Below are 17,286 nucleotides of genomic sequence, written 5' to 3'. Positions count from 1 at the left end.
CGTCATTCATCCGTCTTCATAACTGTCGACCTGCCTGTCTGTGTCTCTGGCATACGGTAGTAAAGAGCACCGCCCTCTTGCTTTCCAGTCGAAGGAGACATCATTAAGTAACTCAATTTTTTTCATTCCATTCTTCTCGCCTCACGTTCTCCTCGGCTCTGGCCAAGCGGGCAAGTGAAACCTATTAATGTGCAAAACCCACTTTGCTCTTCAAGATAGCAGAGCTGTGTTATTGTATAATACCCTTTGAATCTACCAGCATTTCCATGTCATCCACATGTAACGGCTGAGGTCACCTCTGAGTGCCCCCCCGCCTGTAATGTGTGTCATGTTGCTGTATGGCAGCCTTGCCTAATGGTTTTGATTTAAAGCTTTTACTTCTCCATCAGCGGGGAGTCTGTGGATCTCTGGTGACCATTCCTCACTACTTTAGGTCTTATTTGCTGTGTGGGAACCAACACTGGAGGCCATAGCCTTTATTTTGATTTATGTAGCATTTGAGACCACACAGACTTTGCTGGTGGAAACACTAGCATCTTCAAAGTGAAGCTCTGGGATACTGAGTGCGTTTACATGGACAGTTTAATTCCCTTTTCATTCGGAATAAAAGTTCATTCCTATTAAAAGTGATCTTGTAAACACCTAATTCAGAATGAAAATGGCCAATGCGATTGAAAATTCAATCCGATGTAAGGGGCTGGAATATTCCGTTTCTAATTCTGAATGAAAGAATTTCTCACACTTGTATACACTCATTCCTTTTTTAAGATCATTCCGGTCTTTCTGCGCATGCTCGTTTCCTTGCCCTTCTGGCGTGATGACGTATAGCGTGCATAGCAACGGGCTGAGATAGAGCAGTCGGACTCGGTTTCCATTCGCCACAGCATGGTCATCTATCTCCCTGCTTCGACCTTCTACCTCTCTCCTCCTCAACAGACGAAGCATTAGCAGAACAAGGTTGTTGTCATACTGCTGCTTCAAGAATATACGCAAAACAAGCGCGGTAAAGGCACTAAGAACGCCGTCGTCAAGCATCGTGTTATCTGGAACGAGGACTACAGTGTTTTCTTCCGGTAAACGTAAACACGTAACATCCACCCCGCGCCCTATCCAATCAGAAATCTTCCCTGCCCCAAACCTTGTGCGGACCCAAATAAAGGAGATTAAAAGGCGATTAAACTGGTCTCCCATGTAAACCCTCATTCGGAATGAATATTTCCCATGTAAACTACTATTTTATTATTTCCTGTGAATGATTTCATTCAGATTTATTTCATTCTGAATGAGAAGCCATCATGTAACCGCACCCACTGTTGCCAGACTGCATCATCTTTAACACGACATTCATGCACTGATTGTAAAATGCATTATTCAACATTCTTCCACCTGACGTGACGCCTGAATCTACGTTTTTACTGATGTAAGGCCAGAGCAGTATTGAAACATCATGGCAAAGATCACTCTGTCCTTGGAGGACGTTAAAGAGGTGTTGTGCTGCCATTGTAAACAATGTGACCTTGTTCCCTGAAAGGGCAAGACACATACAAGACTCACGGGGCCAGTTATTCCTGGGGTGGCAAGGGCGAGGGCTGAGTAAAAAAAAACAACCTTACTTAAGGGAATGCTTCAGTATAGATTATTGGTTATGCTTTCAGCATCCTTGTAAAAATAAAGATTGCTTGACATTAACAATGTCAATTACAGACGCAGCGGTGGTGTAGGCTTTAAAAATGATTATTTCTACCGCACCATGCTCTTTATCATTGCTTTACGGAAACCACCCCAAAGAAAAAGAAAAAAACTGGTGTTTTGACAGAAGACGGCTTAAGGCACACAGATCTCTTCCTTTCCCTGAGAGTATTATGTTGTCAGGGCCTGAATAATACATGTGTTGGGATGCAATTAGATAATGTAATAATCATGTTGGGTATGCCATGTAGGTCTCATCCAGTGATCAAAAGGAATATACACACCACACTTAAGTCAAGGCTACTCAGTGTCGCCGTTTGCTCTGCCAAGATTCGCTTTAGCTGACAGGTTTAAAAAAAAAAAAAAAGTACATTTATACATAGCGTAGGTTTATCAAAACATAAGGAGTTTAGAACGAAACCACAAATCTCCATGTAATGCAAGTTTTATTGTAGTGATGACAGCGATGCCGTGTCACATGGAATATGCATAGGATGTAGCTACACTCTCGGCTACTTGCTCTGATTTACAAATGTTGAATTCCTCTCACTTTAAAATTTATATCTCAGCAGTTGTGGATTTGTTGTTTTTAGAATTCCATTGTTATGTTGATAAAAACACACATTACAATACCCCTCCCTCCTTCTCATGTTCTTCACAAAAATAGTTAAATCAGAGACCGAGTGAGATTCTGTGGCACCTACAGCTGCCCCTTTTAAAGGAGGCTCTGAATGCATTAATAATGTGTGTTATTTATTTTGAGATCTGGCATTCATTATTCATGATGTTGTTTTGGAGGGTATGAGACATCACTACAGATATCCTGCCGGGCTCAGAGGCAATGAAATAATGTAGTCAGGTGTGTTGTGAGAGGTGAGTCGGGGAAGCGAGTCTGCGGGCCCCGAGAATGCGTCACACGTCGCTCGTTTCCATTCTGCTCCATCAGTCTTAGTGCCACCTCGGGTTGTGTAGCGTAGGAAGCTTGTCTTTCTTCCGTCTAATGTTTGATATCCCTCTTCGCTTCACACTGTTTCCACTGTACTTGCCGTAAATCACATATTTCAACCGCAGAATTAGTTGAGTGTCAATGACAGCAATTCTACAAACACCTCAGTGACGCCGTTGCTGTGATTCAAGGCAATTCATCAAATTTCACGCACTTGATAATTAGGTGCATCAATGCGTTTGCCATCCTATTTAATCTCCACTTTGATCCACACTAATCTCTAACTGTACTTCTTATCCAAGGCTTCCTTTGGCCCATAGGGCTCGCGATTGAAGAATGAATTCTTAGTTTTCATTCTAGGCCACTTTTGGCTGGGGTTCTTCATTCACCCCTGGATCTGGGGTAAATTAAAATAATTCAAAGCATGCTTCACCCTAATAACACTCTCTAAGCTGCTTCAACCACATAATATAATGGTGAAGGAGACTGGATGACTGGCTTAGTTATTGAATATTGGCTGCAGCTCAAAGCAGTATCAAGAGATGAGAAGGCCCACACTCACTGAGGGATGAATCAGTTGATGATCATTATATAATCAGTATATTACTTATCATATCATGGAGCATCATCATCTGCCAGAGGTACCCTTTAACATGTAAACTCAAATTAGTATTAGTAACACATAAGTCAAGCATGCACATGATATCATGTTCGACGCCTATCTCTGCTGTGCTGTTAAAGGTACACTGTGCAGGATTGCCCTAAAACAACTAAAAAAAATGGACTCATAGAAAAGTAATCCATCTCAATCACCACTTATGACCCACTAGAAGTGTGTGGCAGTGTACTTATCTGCAGAGACCCTTCCCTCTGCCTCTATTTTATTCTTATTTTGCTATGGTTTGGACATTTCTGAGCACAGTGCACAGGTGAGTTTGGGACTGTATGATACCATAGCAACCAGGTGCCAGATGATAAGCAGCATGCATCCGTGGAGGAGCTAAGAAAATGGTGGACATAAGAGTAAATCTGCAGTCGGAATTCACTTTCACTGGCGGTATTGTTTTCAAACAGTACGATAATACCTGCATAGTATAAGCCCATTCCATATGTATGAGTATACGTAAGTGTTTTCCATTTTGTGATGAGTATTTCCATTATTTATTTATTTATTTATTTATTTCTACTTCTTTAGTAAAATCTGATTATCTAGGCCTACTTGTTTGTTTTGCTTGATGGTGCTTTACTTCAGGGACACAAATCTTAGGTAATGGTTAGATAATCATGAGTACAAAAACAGGTCTGCACACCAGAAACTGCTCCTTCTGGAAATTTCAATTGTAGGAGACAAGTGTTCTTATCTTGTCCATGTCTAATGAAGGGCTGGTGCCCGAAACGTCACATGTGGGGATAAGATTTAAATATCCAAAAGGAGCAGTTTCTGGTGTGCGGACCTGTTTTTGTATTTCTTTATATGTTCTTCTGTCCAGCACTCAGTATTCTTCATTTTTGGATTTGTGTGCTGTTTTTTGAGTCTTTAGATAACCATGAGGGACTACTATTACTCAGTCTAATGTCACCCAAAACATAGCAACTAATGGTTAAAGAAGTGTTTCACTGCAGGAAAACTGGGCTGTCTATGCAGTAGAGCAGACTTGCCAACCTTGAAGAAAGGTTATGAGTACCACCTTACCCGACAGCCGTTTGAAATCTTTCCGTTCCGCCTACGCGCCTATACTCACCGGGCATCAACTTGAGAGTGACCACTTGCATAGACCAATCGACTGAAACCAGCGAAATGCAAGATCGAGTGATATGCATACTTTTAGAGCATCAAATTGTACCAGCGTACTTTGATGTCAAAATGTGTGCCTGGTACCCAAATGCGTACAGGTTGGCAGGTCTGGTAGAGAGATACAAATACTTTTGAAATCGGCTCAAGAGATAGAAAACCTACAACTATCACAATGAACTGAGCCGCATCGGACCAATAAATGTTCCCACTGGGGGTGGCATAGTGTGAGCTTGTCTGTTTTGACACAGGAAACAATATGACAGCCAGCTGGTGACAAATGATCTCAAATTACAGTTAAACAGTTAGCGAAAATTTGTTTCTGAAAACATTTAGGTGAGATATAGGCCATGCAGTAACAGAATATTGGTTTATATTTAATCACCACTGCTTAGTTTTACCATTTAATCTCCGTTTTTACAATACAGGAAACAGTATGACACCCACTTCCTGTTCGGAATATTTTGTAATACAGCCAAACAGTGCACTGAAACTTGTTTCTGATGACATTTTAGGGGGAAAAAATAGGCAATACAGAAACAGAATTTGGGTTTATATTTCATCTGTGCTGCCTAGTTTTACAGTTTGATCAGAGTTTGGTCTAAAGTTGAAAGAAAGCCCTCGATCTGCTTCTGTGCTCTTTGTGTCTGAGGTGGAGGGCATACGAAAAAAGTGAAGGTACAATCTGTAGTTTGAGCAACAGCCCAAGAGCTATCAAAGTAGTGGGGAGATCTGGCTGATAGGATAGAGGGAAGTTTACCGCAGTTCATTTACACATACATTGTTAGGATACGAAGTTGGTTGCAAAGTATCCCTTATGGTGTTAGTAGGCTAATAAATGAGTGGTTACCTGCATAGTTTGTGCCACTCAGAGGCTGGTTCAGAGTTTATCTTGATACTAATCAAAAAGTACCTACCAGTCTGTTCTCTATGACTCAGCTATACTCCACTGGAACCAGAGTTATTCAGGAATTAGTCATTTAAAATTAAATAGTTATCAGATCTTTCCTGATTTGTTCCACACTCAATCTAATGGCTTTTGTGTTTTGCAAGACACTGAGCACCACGTCACTGTGGTAATCTTGCTTATCCATTCAAGCATGCTTCCTAGTAAGGTGCACATTTGCAGAAAGAGCCCTCTCCCACTGCGCCAGTGTCACTGAGTGGTGTATTTAAAAAATTTCAATGAGCCTTGGTTCAATACAACATCAAGGATAGCAATTTCACTAAGTAAATAAATATGTCAGCATGTATCATATCTCAGAATGAGCACACAACAGCAAAAACGCTGAAAAATAAAAAGCGGGGGCATCGGTAGGGTAGTGGATCGTGTCGGCACCCCATGTATAGGGGTGATGCCTTGCTGCAGCGGTCGCAGGTTCGACTCCGGCTTGCAACCCTTTCCCGCATGTCAACCCCCACTCTCTCTCTCTCACCCCATTTCACTCCGTCCTGTTCATTAAAGGCAAAAAGCCCAAAAAATAATCTTTTAAGTAAATAAATAAATAAAAAAGAGCGATCAAGTGTCCTTTGAAATATTTCACCTAAAAAATAGATAAATAAATAAAATCAGGGGAAAAATCCCATTAAACTTTCTCAAATCTAGGGATATATAAAAATCTCTGAAGGGAGATTTGAGAGTGAAGCTGTAAATGATTAAAGTCAAACTGTTTGCTTTAATCAAATTTTAGATAAGCAGATAAGCATTATTTTAATTTACAGGCTAAAAAATGAAATCCAACTTTCTCCTGTTTTAATCTGAAAGAATTTACAGTGCTATGGAGGATCATTTCTAATGATGGTTTGGGGGCAAAATGTGCAGTTCTGAGCATGTTGACCTACCTGCGCCCTCATTGCTCCGGAAAAAAAGAAAGCAATTTGACCTTAAAAAGGCTCCGAGCCCATGGTCCAATCATTCGACAGTGAAAATAAAAGTTTGATTCATGATTTTGGAGGAGCCTCATTTCTCAAAGTAAGAACGCTTCAGAGGAAGCTCTGTGACTACAAATGAAGTGTTGCCAGACTTTATTGCCATTTGAAACTTTGCCATTGTTTGGCCATATGGTAAAATACCGCCGGACCAAATACAGTCTGACAAACTTTCAGGCATTTGCACACATTGATGTGAGGTTTGCTGAAATGTGTGGGCATTAAGAAATTATGTATTCCTTTCAGGCTGTGTGCAACTTCTTTTGTGGGTCATGACTAAGTGCCAGTATCAAAATTTTGTGATGCAAAGATGATGTAGGCAGCTGAAATATACTGTGTAAAATTTGATGGAGAGGGAGGCAATGGGGGGGTGATATGGGTGCTACAGAGCATGATGAAATGCAGTTTAGTACAATTTAGGGTCCATCCAGAACCTGTATTTAAAGGTCGGTTACTCTTGCAAGCTTGGTAGTTTTGTCTCACTTCACTTGTGCAACATGGTTGAAAAATGTTGTTTTGCAAATCTGTAAGAGAAAATCCCAAGTGCTGTCCGTCCGTATATAAAGGAGTAAGCAAAACCCAAAACATATTAGATACAGAATTTTAAATATATTGGGGAAATTATCAAAGAAGAAATGAAAAGCAGGCAACAAATGACTTACAGGATGTACTTGCCAAGACTGCTTAAAGGAACACTGTGTAAGATTTAGGGGGATTTAGTGATACCTAGCATTGAGGACTGCAGACTGCAACCAGCTGAAACTTTATTAAGTTAGAATCCCTTCAGTGTTCATTGTTCAGGAGGTTTTCACAGGAAGCTGAATTATCCGCAGAGGTGTCTTCCTCTCCAAAACAAATGAACCAGGTGGCTAAAACTGGTAAAAACACTGAATAAAGCAGTTTCACGTTACAAATCAGTGTTTTTCCTATGACGTTTGGCACATTGCAGATGGCCCACTAGCTTACCTCTGCTAATATGTTCCTACATTTTTTTCTCTGATAACTTGAGGTCTGTACATTTAGAGATTTTTACTGGGAGCTGAAATATCTGTAGAGGTCTTCTCCTCTCCTAAACAAATGGACCTGGGGCATTAATACAGTAATAAACACTCAATGAAGCAGTTTCAAGTAAAAAAACAAAAATCTGTTTTCCGATGCCCTCATCGCAGGAAGTTACTATGTTGGCCGATATGAAAGTGCAGTTGGCCCTATTCAAAGCAGGTGTTCAGTTTGTACATCCTGGGCAATGCATTCTCACTCCGACCTCGTCACATATCAGTGTTTGGTCGTGATCTTTCCATGTTGAGATATGATGTGCAAGGTACCTTGGGTGCGCTGGTTGTTGACATTCTGGGATGCTATGTCAAGTTTTGCCTGTTACATGCATATTTTTTCAAACAAGGAAACATGTGAAGCCTATTCACCAAATCGGATATCTGCTACCACTTTCAGTGGTAAGGAAGATCAATCGTCACACAAGCAATGTTCAATCCTGCCACAAACCTGAAGATCTGAAGATGTGAACATGTGCCAGAAGCTCCTGAGTCCTCACCATAATTACATGCATATTGCATAGAAACATCCTCCCTGCTATTTTACTGTAAATGAAGAAAGTACTGAGCACTTGAGAGATTATCATGCTGAAGCCGGAGCCATCCCCAACGCTTTTATTTCAGGAATTAAGCTTGAATTTATTAGTCATTAGCACTTTCCACAATCATTCATTACACTTTTTATATCCCTCAATGAATATTTTTAATGTCCTCTTCTCAAAATGTAGAGCGCTCCCTGCACATTCATATATTGTTTTTTATCTGCTGTTCAACCAACTATTACACTGTAAAATATTACATCCAAATAGTTGGGGGACGGGATAACTGACAAGAAAGTCGATACCTTAAACACGTCAAGTTTACAAATGAATACCACTCTTTTATCATGGTGACGGAAATATTTTTAGATGTAATCTAACCTCAGTTGTTTATTCTCTGTAGAAATGATACGCCACAATAAAGTCAGATGTTTCAAGTCAGGCATGATTGGCTGTTTTCTCTGCAGGTGAACAAAAGCCAGCAGAATCATACTACACACAACAAACCACCAAGGATAATGTGGGTACAGATTTTGGAATGGGTTTGTATCTATTTCATGTAATTATGATGGTATATAGGCAAGATACCAACGGATTGGTGCCAGTGTGTGTTGTGAATAAAATACATGCACTGCAGAGTCAGGAAGTTTCCCACAAAGAGCCCATTCTGAGCCGCCGCTATGCAACCACATATAATTCAGTATGTGCCTCTTCCTGATGATAGTTCAGCATCAGTATGCTGTACATCTTTTAACAACTACATATTCCTGCTAGAATTGTTGATTAATGCACAACCATTAAAGGCTTACTAAGTTTGCTACTGAGAAAATCTTGACTGACAATCAGAGGATAAAGCTTTAAGCATGACATAAACCTTGTAATCCTGTATCATAGCAGATTTAGACTTGGTGTAACCTCAGTTTCAGCTTGTTTATCTCCTTGGCTGTGTCTCTGTTCATGCAAAACAAGCAGTGCTCCAGACAATGGCGTACCTATTCACATGTGAGGCAGGGAGCAGATTTGCAGCATCTGGATGTGACGGCCGATCCTCTCTCTCTCTCTCTAATCCTCGGTGCGGTTGTCTTTCTGCTCAGACACATAGGGGATTGAGTGGGCCATCCGTTCACATCCTGCCTGCCATGGGGCAGATAAACAGAGGAGAACACAGTAAATGGCCACATAATCAATAAGAGACATAATGAGGAAGTGTGCATTTTATTGGCCGTATTTGCATTTTTTTGTCAGCTGGCAAAAATACACCGCTCACATTTAGTGGGATGGAGGTTGATTAGCTCTCAAATGAAGTGTCTCTTCAGGCTGGTATCACAAAAACGGTAAAATGCGTGGGAGCATGAGAGTTCATGATGAGTTACGAAATGAAAAGAACATGTGATTTTTGCAGCTGCTTCACTTTGGCTGTGCAATGTCATTCCTACATGCTTTCCTTGTGGTACTGAAACACCCCTGATAACTCTGTGTGTCCTTGAATGGCATCAGGTTGGTGGTGCTTTACCTCACATCCCCCTCTTTAGCATTTATAAGCAGTATACAGACATTTACAGTAGTATAGTGTTGGGAAGGTTACTTCTGGAATGTAATAGGTTGCAGATAACTAATTACCTTCTTAAAATTGTAATAAGTCATGTATCTGTTTTAATTACTTCATCAAATGTTTTAGCTAATGTTTGAAACTGAGCATGAAGCTTTAATCATGAAGCTCTAATTCAAGAAGGAAAATACTTTTGAATTTCCAGCACTGAAAGGTGTCCTTGTCTGACAAAATGGCCACCCAACTTGGCCTGGTCAGCTGGTTGCAGGCACAGCAAATCCAGATTACTTAAAGCAGTGGTTCCCAACTGGTGGGCCATAGTCCAAAAGTGGGTCGTGGGTCCATTCTGAATGGAGAGCACAGAGCTTTTATTTTGAACTGCTGTTTCCTGCTGCAGAGTAAAGCAGGATTTATACTTGTGCATCAGCTCTATGCAGCGTCTATGCCGTGGCCTACACACATGGCCTACACCGCTGTGAGCATTTATACTTGTGCAGCGGTGTGTCTGTTAGTGATGGGATTTCTTGTTCACTTGTGAGAGCCAGTTATTTGGCTCTCATTCACTTTGAAGAGCCGGTTCAAAGACGCTGTTCGTTTGTTCGTTTTTGTTTTGTGTGTGTGTGTGTGTGTGTGTATGTAGGGGGGAGTGTTAGTCGCATTGCTGATTTATCACATCACGTGATCTGGTTATTGTAACGTGGACCCAGAATAGACTCTGCAGATATAAAGTTTGGTGTAGCCATAGCAACGCCCTTTATACACAACAAGCCTGTCAGTACAAGCAAGTGCTAATGGATAGTGGGTTAGCTTTAGTGATGTGAGGTTGACGAACGAGCCAACAAGTCTTTCAGCTGGCTCTTTGTAGTGAACGAGTGAGCAGCACACTGTCTTTCTCCCTCACAAACTAGTCTCTCTCAACTTGTTACGGATCAAATAATCTGAAATGAATGGATACAGAGTAAATTAAAGCAAAAAACAAAGAAATTAGGAACTGGCTCGTTCACTCTAAAGAGCCGGTTCACTCGTTCACTTCAAAGAGTCGGTTCAAAGATTTGGCTCGTTCGCCAACGTCACATCACTAGTGTCTGTGTCACTCTGCAGTTACACCTCCAAAACACTAGTCGGCAGCGGGGTTTCTGTGAAGTTTAGTTGATTAAAACATACCCAAATGCACTTTAAACATGGCTTAATAGAAACAATTCCGAACACAAGTACACAAATCAGCTTCACTATAACTCGCAGCATTCACAGACAAAGTACTTGTCTTTTGCTGGACACATTTTCCCCACAAAATACAACATGCTAATGTTTTTAGCACAAGCCTATGGCATTTGACATTGTAAAAATTAGCCTAGCGGCTAGTGGACTTTTCCTCTCCTCATATAAAACGAGGGACAACAGTAACATTTAACAAAGGTAACTTTATAAAACTTAGCTCCATTACAACTCACAAGGTTCACCGACAAAACAACTGTCTTATACTAAACACGTTTTGCAAACAAATGTAACATGCTAACATTATTAGCATAAGCCTATGGCATTTTACATTGAATAAATTAGCCTAGCGACCAGCGGCGATTTCCTCTACTCATATGAAGCCAGGATAAATCACACACAAGACTTAAAATGCTATTTCTTGTGTCTTCACAATTTATTGTGTCTTATCTTTGAACTTAAAGTAAATAAAAGCTTTGTTTCCACTGAGGGAAATGGTTTCAGCTTACAAAAATAGACAGGAGGTCTGTGTCGCTGTGACGTGTAATTACATTCCTGGGAAGGTGTACATCAGGCTACAGCATTGGCTCTGCCATGACATAGCTATAGCATCAATTTGACACAAAGGTATAAATCCCACTCAACTGACTAACAGACAGCTACTTGACAGAGACAGCAAACTAGCTCAATGACATGGCCAAATGCTAGTATGATGTTGAATGTATTAAACTGCGTGAACCTTGAACTAATGACTATGTAGAAATCTGGACCCCATTGCTGGACCAGTTGGGAACCACTGGCTTAGAGCAATGCACATTGATATGACTGGCAGAGAAGAGATGGTGCAAATTCAAAGAGAACAGTCAAAAACAACATTTAAAATTTGAGTGCATGTTGCCAAATGAAATGCAACCTGTCCTAAAGAAGAAACAGTTACTTGTAAGTCATCCTGCACTTGATGGTGTTGCACTGAAATGTGTCCCAAAAGCTTTGCTGAATGATGTCCAGACATATGCCAAAAAAAGTAATTCTTGCACAGTGAAACTATGCAAAGCAACAGAATGAATGTTTATTCTACACAAAAGCTTTTTACTGAGAAGAATAGATTCAGATGTAACCTCTTCCTAATCACCAACAAGTGTGATTTAATTAGATTTTTTTTCTCAGTAAGTCTAATAGATTAAATTTAGATTCATTTTGTAATTTAATTACATGTAACTGGTTACTTTCCAACATTGTCTATGGTTAATTCCACACTATTATGTAGCTATAGGCAGCTATAAGGCCGTCTTTAATAATGTGCAGTGTTACATGTTCATGTTCTGCTTATAAATACTAAGCAGAGGGACTTAAAGAAAAATAAGAATGACATCATTAATGCCAGACACCCTAATGTTCCTGAAGTAGCAAAATGCAACTTTAAAGGGGGACAGAGTCCAGTGAGAGCTTTATTTGGCCACTGAAAGGTATCACCTTGAAAGGTTGGAAATAATTGAACACCATTAGGTTCACTCCTGATTACCTTAATCATCTTTCTCCTAGAAAGGTCATTTTACAGTCTGGTTAACTACGGACAATAAGAATCAATGACTGGTAAATGATGACATTCATAAGAGCTGCTTGTGGTAATGTCTAATGGGCAAGCTAACACTATTTTAAAGAGATTAGCAAGATGAGGGATAGAATATGGAGCCAGACGTGACATGGCATGACAAACTGTGACCATTAAACACAGCGGATGACTGGAAGGTAATTCACCACCTCTGCTCTTGCCGTAGTTACTGAATGGTCACTTCGTGATTACTTTTTAACCTTTCTAACCGCTCAAATAAATCTGACAAATCGGATGGTACCCACTGAGTAATTCCAGTCAATCTGCATCAGTGATATATTTAATTTGGAATTAGCACAACAGATGGCTGTTGTCATGCAAAAAGCTTGTAACTTGAGTTTTGGTGGTTTTAATGTTGTCAGGGTACAAGTTAGGGTATGATGTGATTAAGAAAAAAAAGGGTACTTTTATTAACCCTTTATTACCCTGATATTAAACCATATGACTGTCCTTTATGATAGTGACTAAGTGTGCTTGATTCCTTCCTTTAATGTGATTTTTGAGCAAAATCTGTTTGCTACAGCATGAATTTCCACGCATTGTGTAACCAGTACTAATGTCCTTTGCACCCAAAGAAAAAGGGTTTGTTGCATCATTAGTTCTTCACTTTGAGCAAAACTTAAAGCATTGTACTTGGTGCGTGTCACACACACACACTCACTCACACACACACACACACACACACACAAAAACACCCACTGAACAATCAATCTTCTCCACACATTACAATAAAATTCAATTGCACTGATCCGTTATTGTTCTGTCATCAAAACAATTTTTCATTTCAGGCCAGACGGGTACGAGGAAAATATATTTTAGTTATATCCTTTCCACAGTCCAATATATTCAAACCGTCCTCCAATACGTGTCCGCACTTCATCAAAACACACATGCCATCCAGTATTTCAGATGAGTGTGCCTTTCATTCTGAGTATACATTACTTCTGCAAATGGACAATCAATATGATGAACTGGAGTCAATACTTAACCACTGCGGTCAGAAATGTGGTGGGCATTTTGTTTAGTGTTCCCTGTGAAGTGCTTTCAGGCATTTCTCTGGTAGCTTCAGCCCACAAGAAGCTCTACTGCACGGGAAAGCTGGTGGCAAAAAACAAGAACAACAACAAAACAAAACAGCAGTTGATCTCTGCCACTTGCAGTATTAAAACAATATTAAAAAAAAACTATATTTCTGTTTGTATGAGGAAGAAAGTGGGGTTGGTAAACAGATCCCTGTGCCAAAGAAGAAAAAAATAACGTGGAAAAAGAGGACAGGCCACACAAAGTCAGAGTGAAAAGCAAAACTCTGGTTGCCTTTGGGTGACCTGCAACTTTCTATCAGTCTAAATTGCAGCCCGAGTAGCACATGCACTGGAGTTACAGCACAGAACCCATCATTGTTATTCAGTGCTCAACTTGTACTCCAACAGTCACCAAAAAAACTGAGCAGAAAATGTTTCATGACTATAGGATATATTACAGGGTTGATGTAGTGGCTGGCATTAGATGTGGCTGCGTGTACAGAGAGACAGTGAAGGAGAAAAAAAGACAAAGATGGAATCAGACAAAACTAATAAAAATGACAGAAGAACAAATGATCTTATTCTCTGTGGCTCGAGTTGTGCTTAATTAATAAGGCTCTGCAATTTATAATAAACAACACCACCACATACTGGAGGCTAGTTTCCGCTCTATATTTAATCTAAGTGGAGGAGCTCAGACCGACCCTGTGTGGATAGCATTGTGCAAAAGCCCACAGACACCAGTGATAAGCTTTTTCTCCAAACTCTCTGCCAGCAATTTAAGCCTTGCCCTTTGCCATAATCCCTCCCAGACTCACTACTGGCTGACATGCAGAAGAGTATCTATCCTAACTCAAGTTCCCCAACTGTGCCCTGCTGATAATGTTCTGGAAGCCAAATGCCAACTGAGCTACCAGCGAATGAAGTGTAACCCCTGTGATATTGCTGTTCCATAATATGCTTTAATTGTATTTTAACGCATATAAATCCTGACATTCTACATTTTGGAAATCATTGCAGTGTTACAGAACACTAACAAAATGGTGCTAAAGTCCAAAAGGCTTCACATTCACTTTGATGGAACTAAAGGTTCAGTGCGTGGGATTTATTGGAATATAACATAATATGTGTGTGTAATCACCTGAAAATAGAAATCGTTATGTTTTCGTAACCTTTGAATGAGCCATTTTCATCTACATAGGGAGCGGGTCCTCTTCCACAGAGTCCACCATGTTGTATCGCCATGTTTCTACAGTAGCCCAGAATGGACAAACCAAACACTGGCCCCAGATATGGCCATTGGTTTTGCATTGCCCACCACAATTAGCAGCTCCTTTGCGACAAATGAAACTGCTTTATTCTGTGTTTTTTGTTGTTTTTCTAAGAGGCAGAGAACTTTGCAGATAATTGGGCTACAGGCAGAAACCATCCCCAAATGTCTGGATCTGAAGTTATCAGAGAAAAAAGCTGAGCACAAATTAGCAGGTACTAGGCTAACAACCCATCAACAGTGTAAGAGAATCACTGATTTGTAACATGAAACTGCATTCTCAGGGTTTTTAACAGTTTTATTCGCTTGGTCCATTTTTAGTTTTGTCTCGTCTCGTCTCGTTTCGTTTTGTTTCGTTGCGCTTGTTTCATAACGTTACATTACCTCACATTATGTTCCATTTTTGGAGAGAAAAAGACCTCTGTGGATAATGCAGCCCCCAATAGTAACCTCCTGAACAATGACCGTCCAAGAAATTCTAATCAGGAAAAGTTTCAGCTGGTTGCAATCTGCCATTCTCACCACTAGATGCCACTAAATATCCCTAAACCTTACACACAGTTCCTTCAAGACAGACTTGAGGGAAAAAAAATGCTAACTTTTTTTTAGGTGCAGCGTATTACGTGAAGTTCAGTTCAATGTTTCTGAGCTGTTTGCGTTATTATAATATAACCATATGATAATAGCCATACTTAAAGGGATACTTTGCAGATTTTTAGCCAGGTCTGTGTCACCAGAGTGAGGGAAGCTTGCGCAGATTGATGGTGTTAAGATGCCCCCAGTGTGGCTGGCTCCTTGAGCTTACCACCCGTCCGCCAGCTGCATGAAATGGGTGATTTTTGCTCATAAAATGAGTGGGGCATTCCCAGCACTGCTGGCACAGACCTTTACACTATTCATCTGCACACACTCTCCACAACATGATGACACAGTTGAAAATTGGCAAAGTATCCCTTTTAACAATCTATGGCTGCACTCATGCACTATTTACTTTGTTACAAGATAATAATTTTAGTTCTGGCCTATGCTCAAACTTCATCTATAACAACACAGAAAACATCCTTCTCCAATCATTACATCACAACAACATGCATGCTTAACAATCAGTATCTTTGCTTTCAGTCTAACCTGATTACTGCAGTCAACCAGATTAAAGTTATTATTTGAATAATTTAAAGCTTTTTCATGGTTTACAGTAACCCAATTCCCACTTGATTTAAGTGTGCATGACTTGTTTTATAATTGCTTTAATGTTCAGAATAATATACAATAGCCAACAGCAACAACACCTTATTGAATCCACAAAATACATTAAAGGAGATAAGGGGGCATTACTGTGTTGTTTTTATCAGTTTTACTTTTCTTCCACTCCCACTAAAGACGAGCAGGCACGCTGCTGGTCGCGTATAGAATCACCTCTTTACCATTTACTACCACTTTACCCCCAGAGTGAAGTGGAGGCAGAGAAGTGGTGCATGCACAGACTGAAAATACATAAGAATCAATGTCTTAGATCAAGGTTTACACATCCCACAGCACACCTTGACACACTGATGAGTAATTCAGCTCTGCTGTTCAGTGGTTATTTTGACTCTGATTCCGAGCTTAGAGTATTTTCACAAGGATCCTTGAGTGACAGTTTGGATATCTTGACCTGAAGTGGTATGGGTTTTGCTCTTGTGGGTGAGTAGTAAATGGTGCGGATCTCACAGTCAGTCGATATCGGTAACAGCAACAAAAACATTTTAAAGCACAGTGCTGCATGATTTTCTCTGACCGTACACAACAGAGGAATACAATCTTGTTGTCTTTCTTAATTCTGCTCCCTTCAGATGTCACTGAAGGGTGTTTGAGTGGAAGTAGTTGAGGCTGTTTGCTTATCATGCTCCAATTCAAAGTAAATTAGCATTAGCTTATAGCTTATAAACTATGGGCTACCCCTTAAGAGTTTCAGCTGCATTACAGTTGCAGCAATTGCTTTGCTGCTTTTATCTGGCAATGATCTCATTCCATTTTTTTAGCAATATAATAATTGTTTATTCTATTAAATGTTTAAAAAAAAGCCGAAGGTGATCAACATATTTTGTAGTTGTTTGACCTACAGTCTAAAGCACAACCTAACACTTAGAAAAACTGCAAATGATCTTTTTGTCAATCATCTAATCGATTAACTGCTTACTGTTCCAGCTCTAATTGGCATTTGAGCAGTTATGCAGCCATGAATAATTTGGTGCTTCCTCTTCTATGGTACTAATCATGTATTGCAGTTTATGTCTTGTATTGTTCTGTCTGTATTTTTATTGTTGTTTGTACCTCGCACTGTTACTGAGTTTTTTGTATCTTAAGGCCCAGCCAGGGACGGGCATTGCAAATTATTTTAGGCTATAAATGCTGTGGTGTGTGGCATTAATGTGTGCTACATGCTTGTCCCTTTACACAGAAACATTAAATAAATAAGTAAAATACTATAAGGCACACACATTCACATATTGTGCACACAAACATTTATTTCATTTATCACTGCTGGCAGCATTGTTTAATGAGAAATGTAAAGTATATTCAGAACGAAAGGCTCCGGAAGAAATGTAGAACACTGAAAGGCTCAGAAGAAAAGACACTCTTAGAGAAGTATATTTTCTGCAACCTTGTTCGTGATAGGAGGAGGTCCACC

The 17,286-nt window shown here is 40.0% G+C and overlaps 1 protein-coding gene across 2 annotated transcripts in view; it reads right to left on the bottom strand.

Annotated features, from left to right (window-relative positions):
• The window catches only part of lrrc4ca (leucine rich repeat containing 4C, genome duplicate a), a 241,271-nt gene that overhangs the window by 70,557 nt on the left and 153,428 nt on the right, over positions 1 to 17,286 (bottom strand). For both annotated transcript variants that reach the window (XM_049574549.1, XM_049574550.1), the window contains one exon: positions 8,940 to 9,081. The gene's annotated coding sequence lies outside the window, so the exon portion shown is untranslated. The remainder of the gene's footprint in view (positions 1 to 8,939; positions 9,082 to 17,286) is intronic.

Source organism: Epinephelus fuscoguttatus, linkage group LG4 (genome assembly GCF_011397635.1).
Source record: "Epinephelus fuscoguttatus linkage group LG4, E.fuscoguttatus.final_Chr_v1".
NCBI lineage: Eukaryota > Metazoa > Chordata > Actinopteri > Perciformes > Serranidae > Epinephelus > Epinephelus fuscoguttatus.
This window is presented reverse-complemented; position numbering and strand designations above follow the sequence as displayed.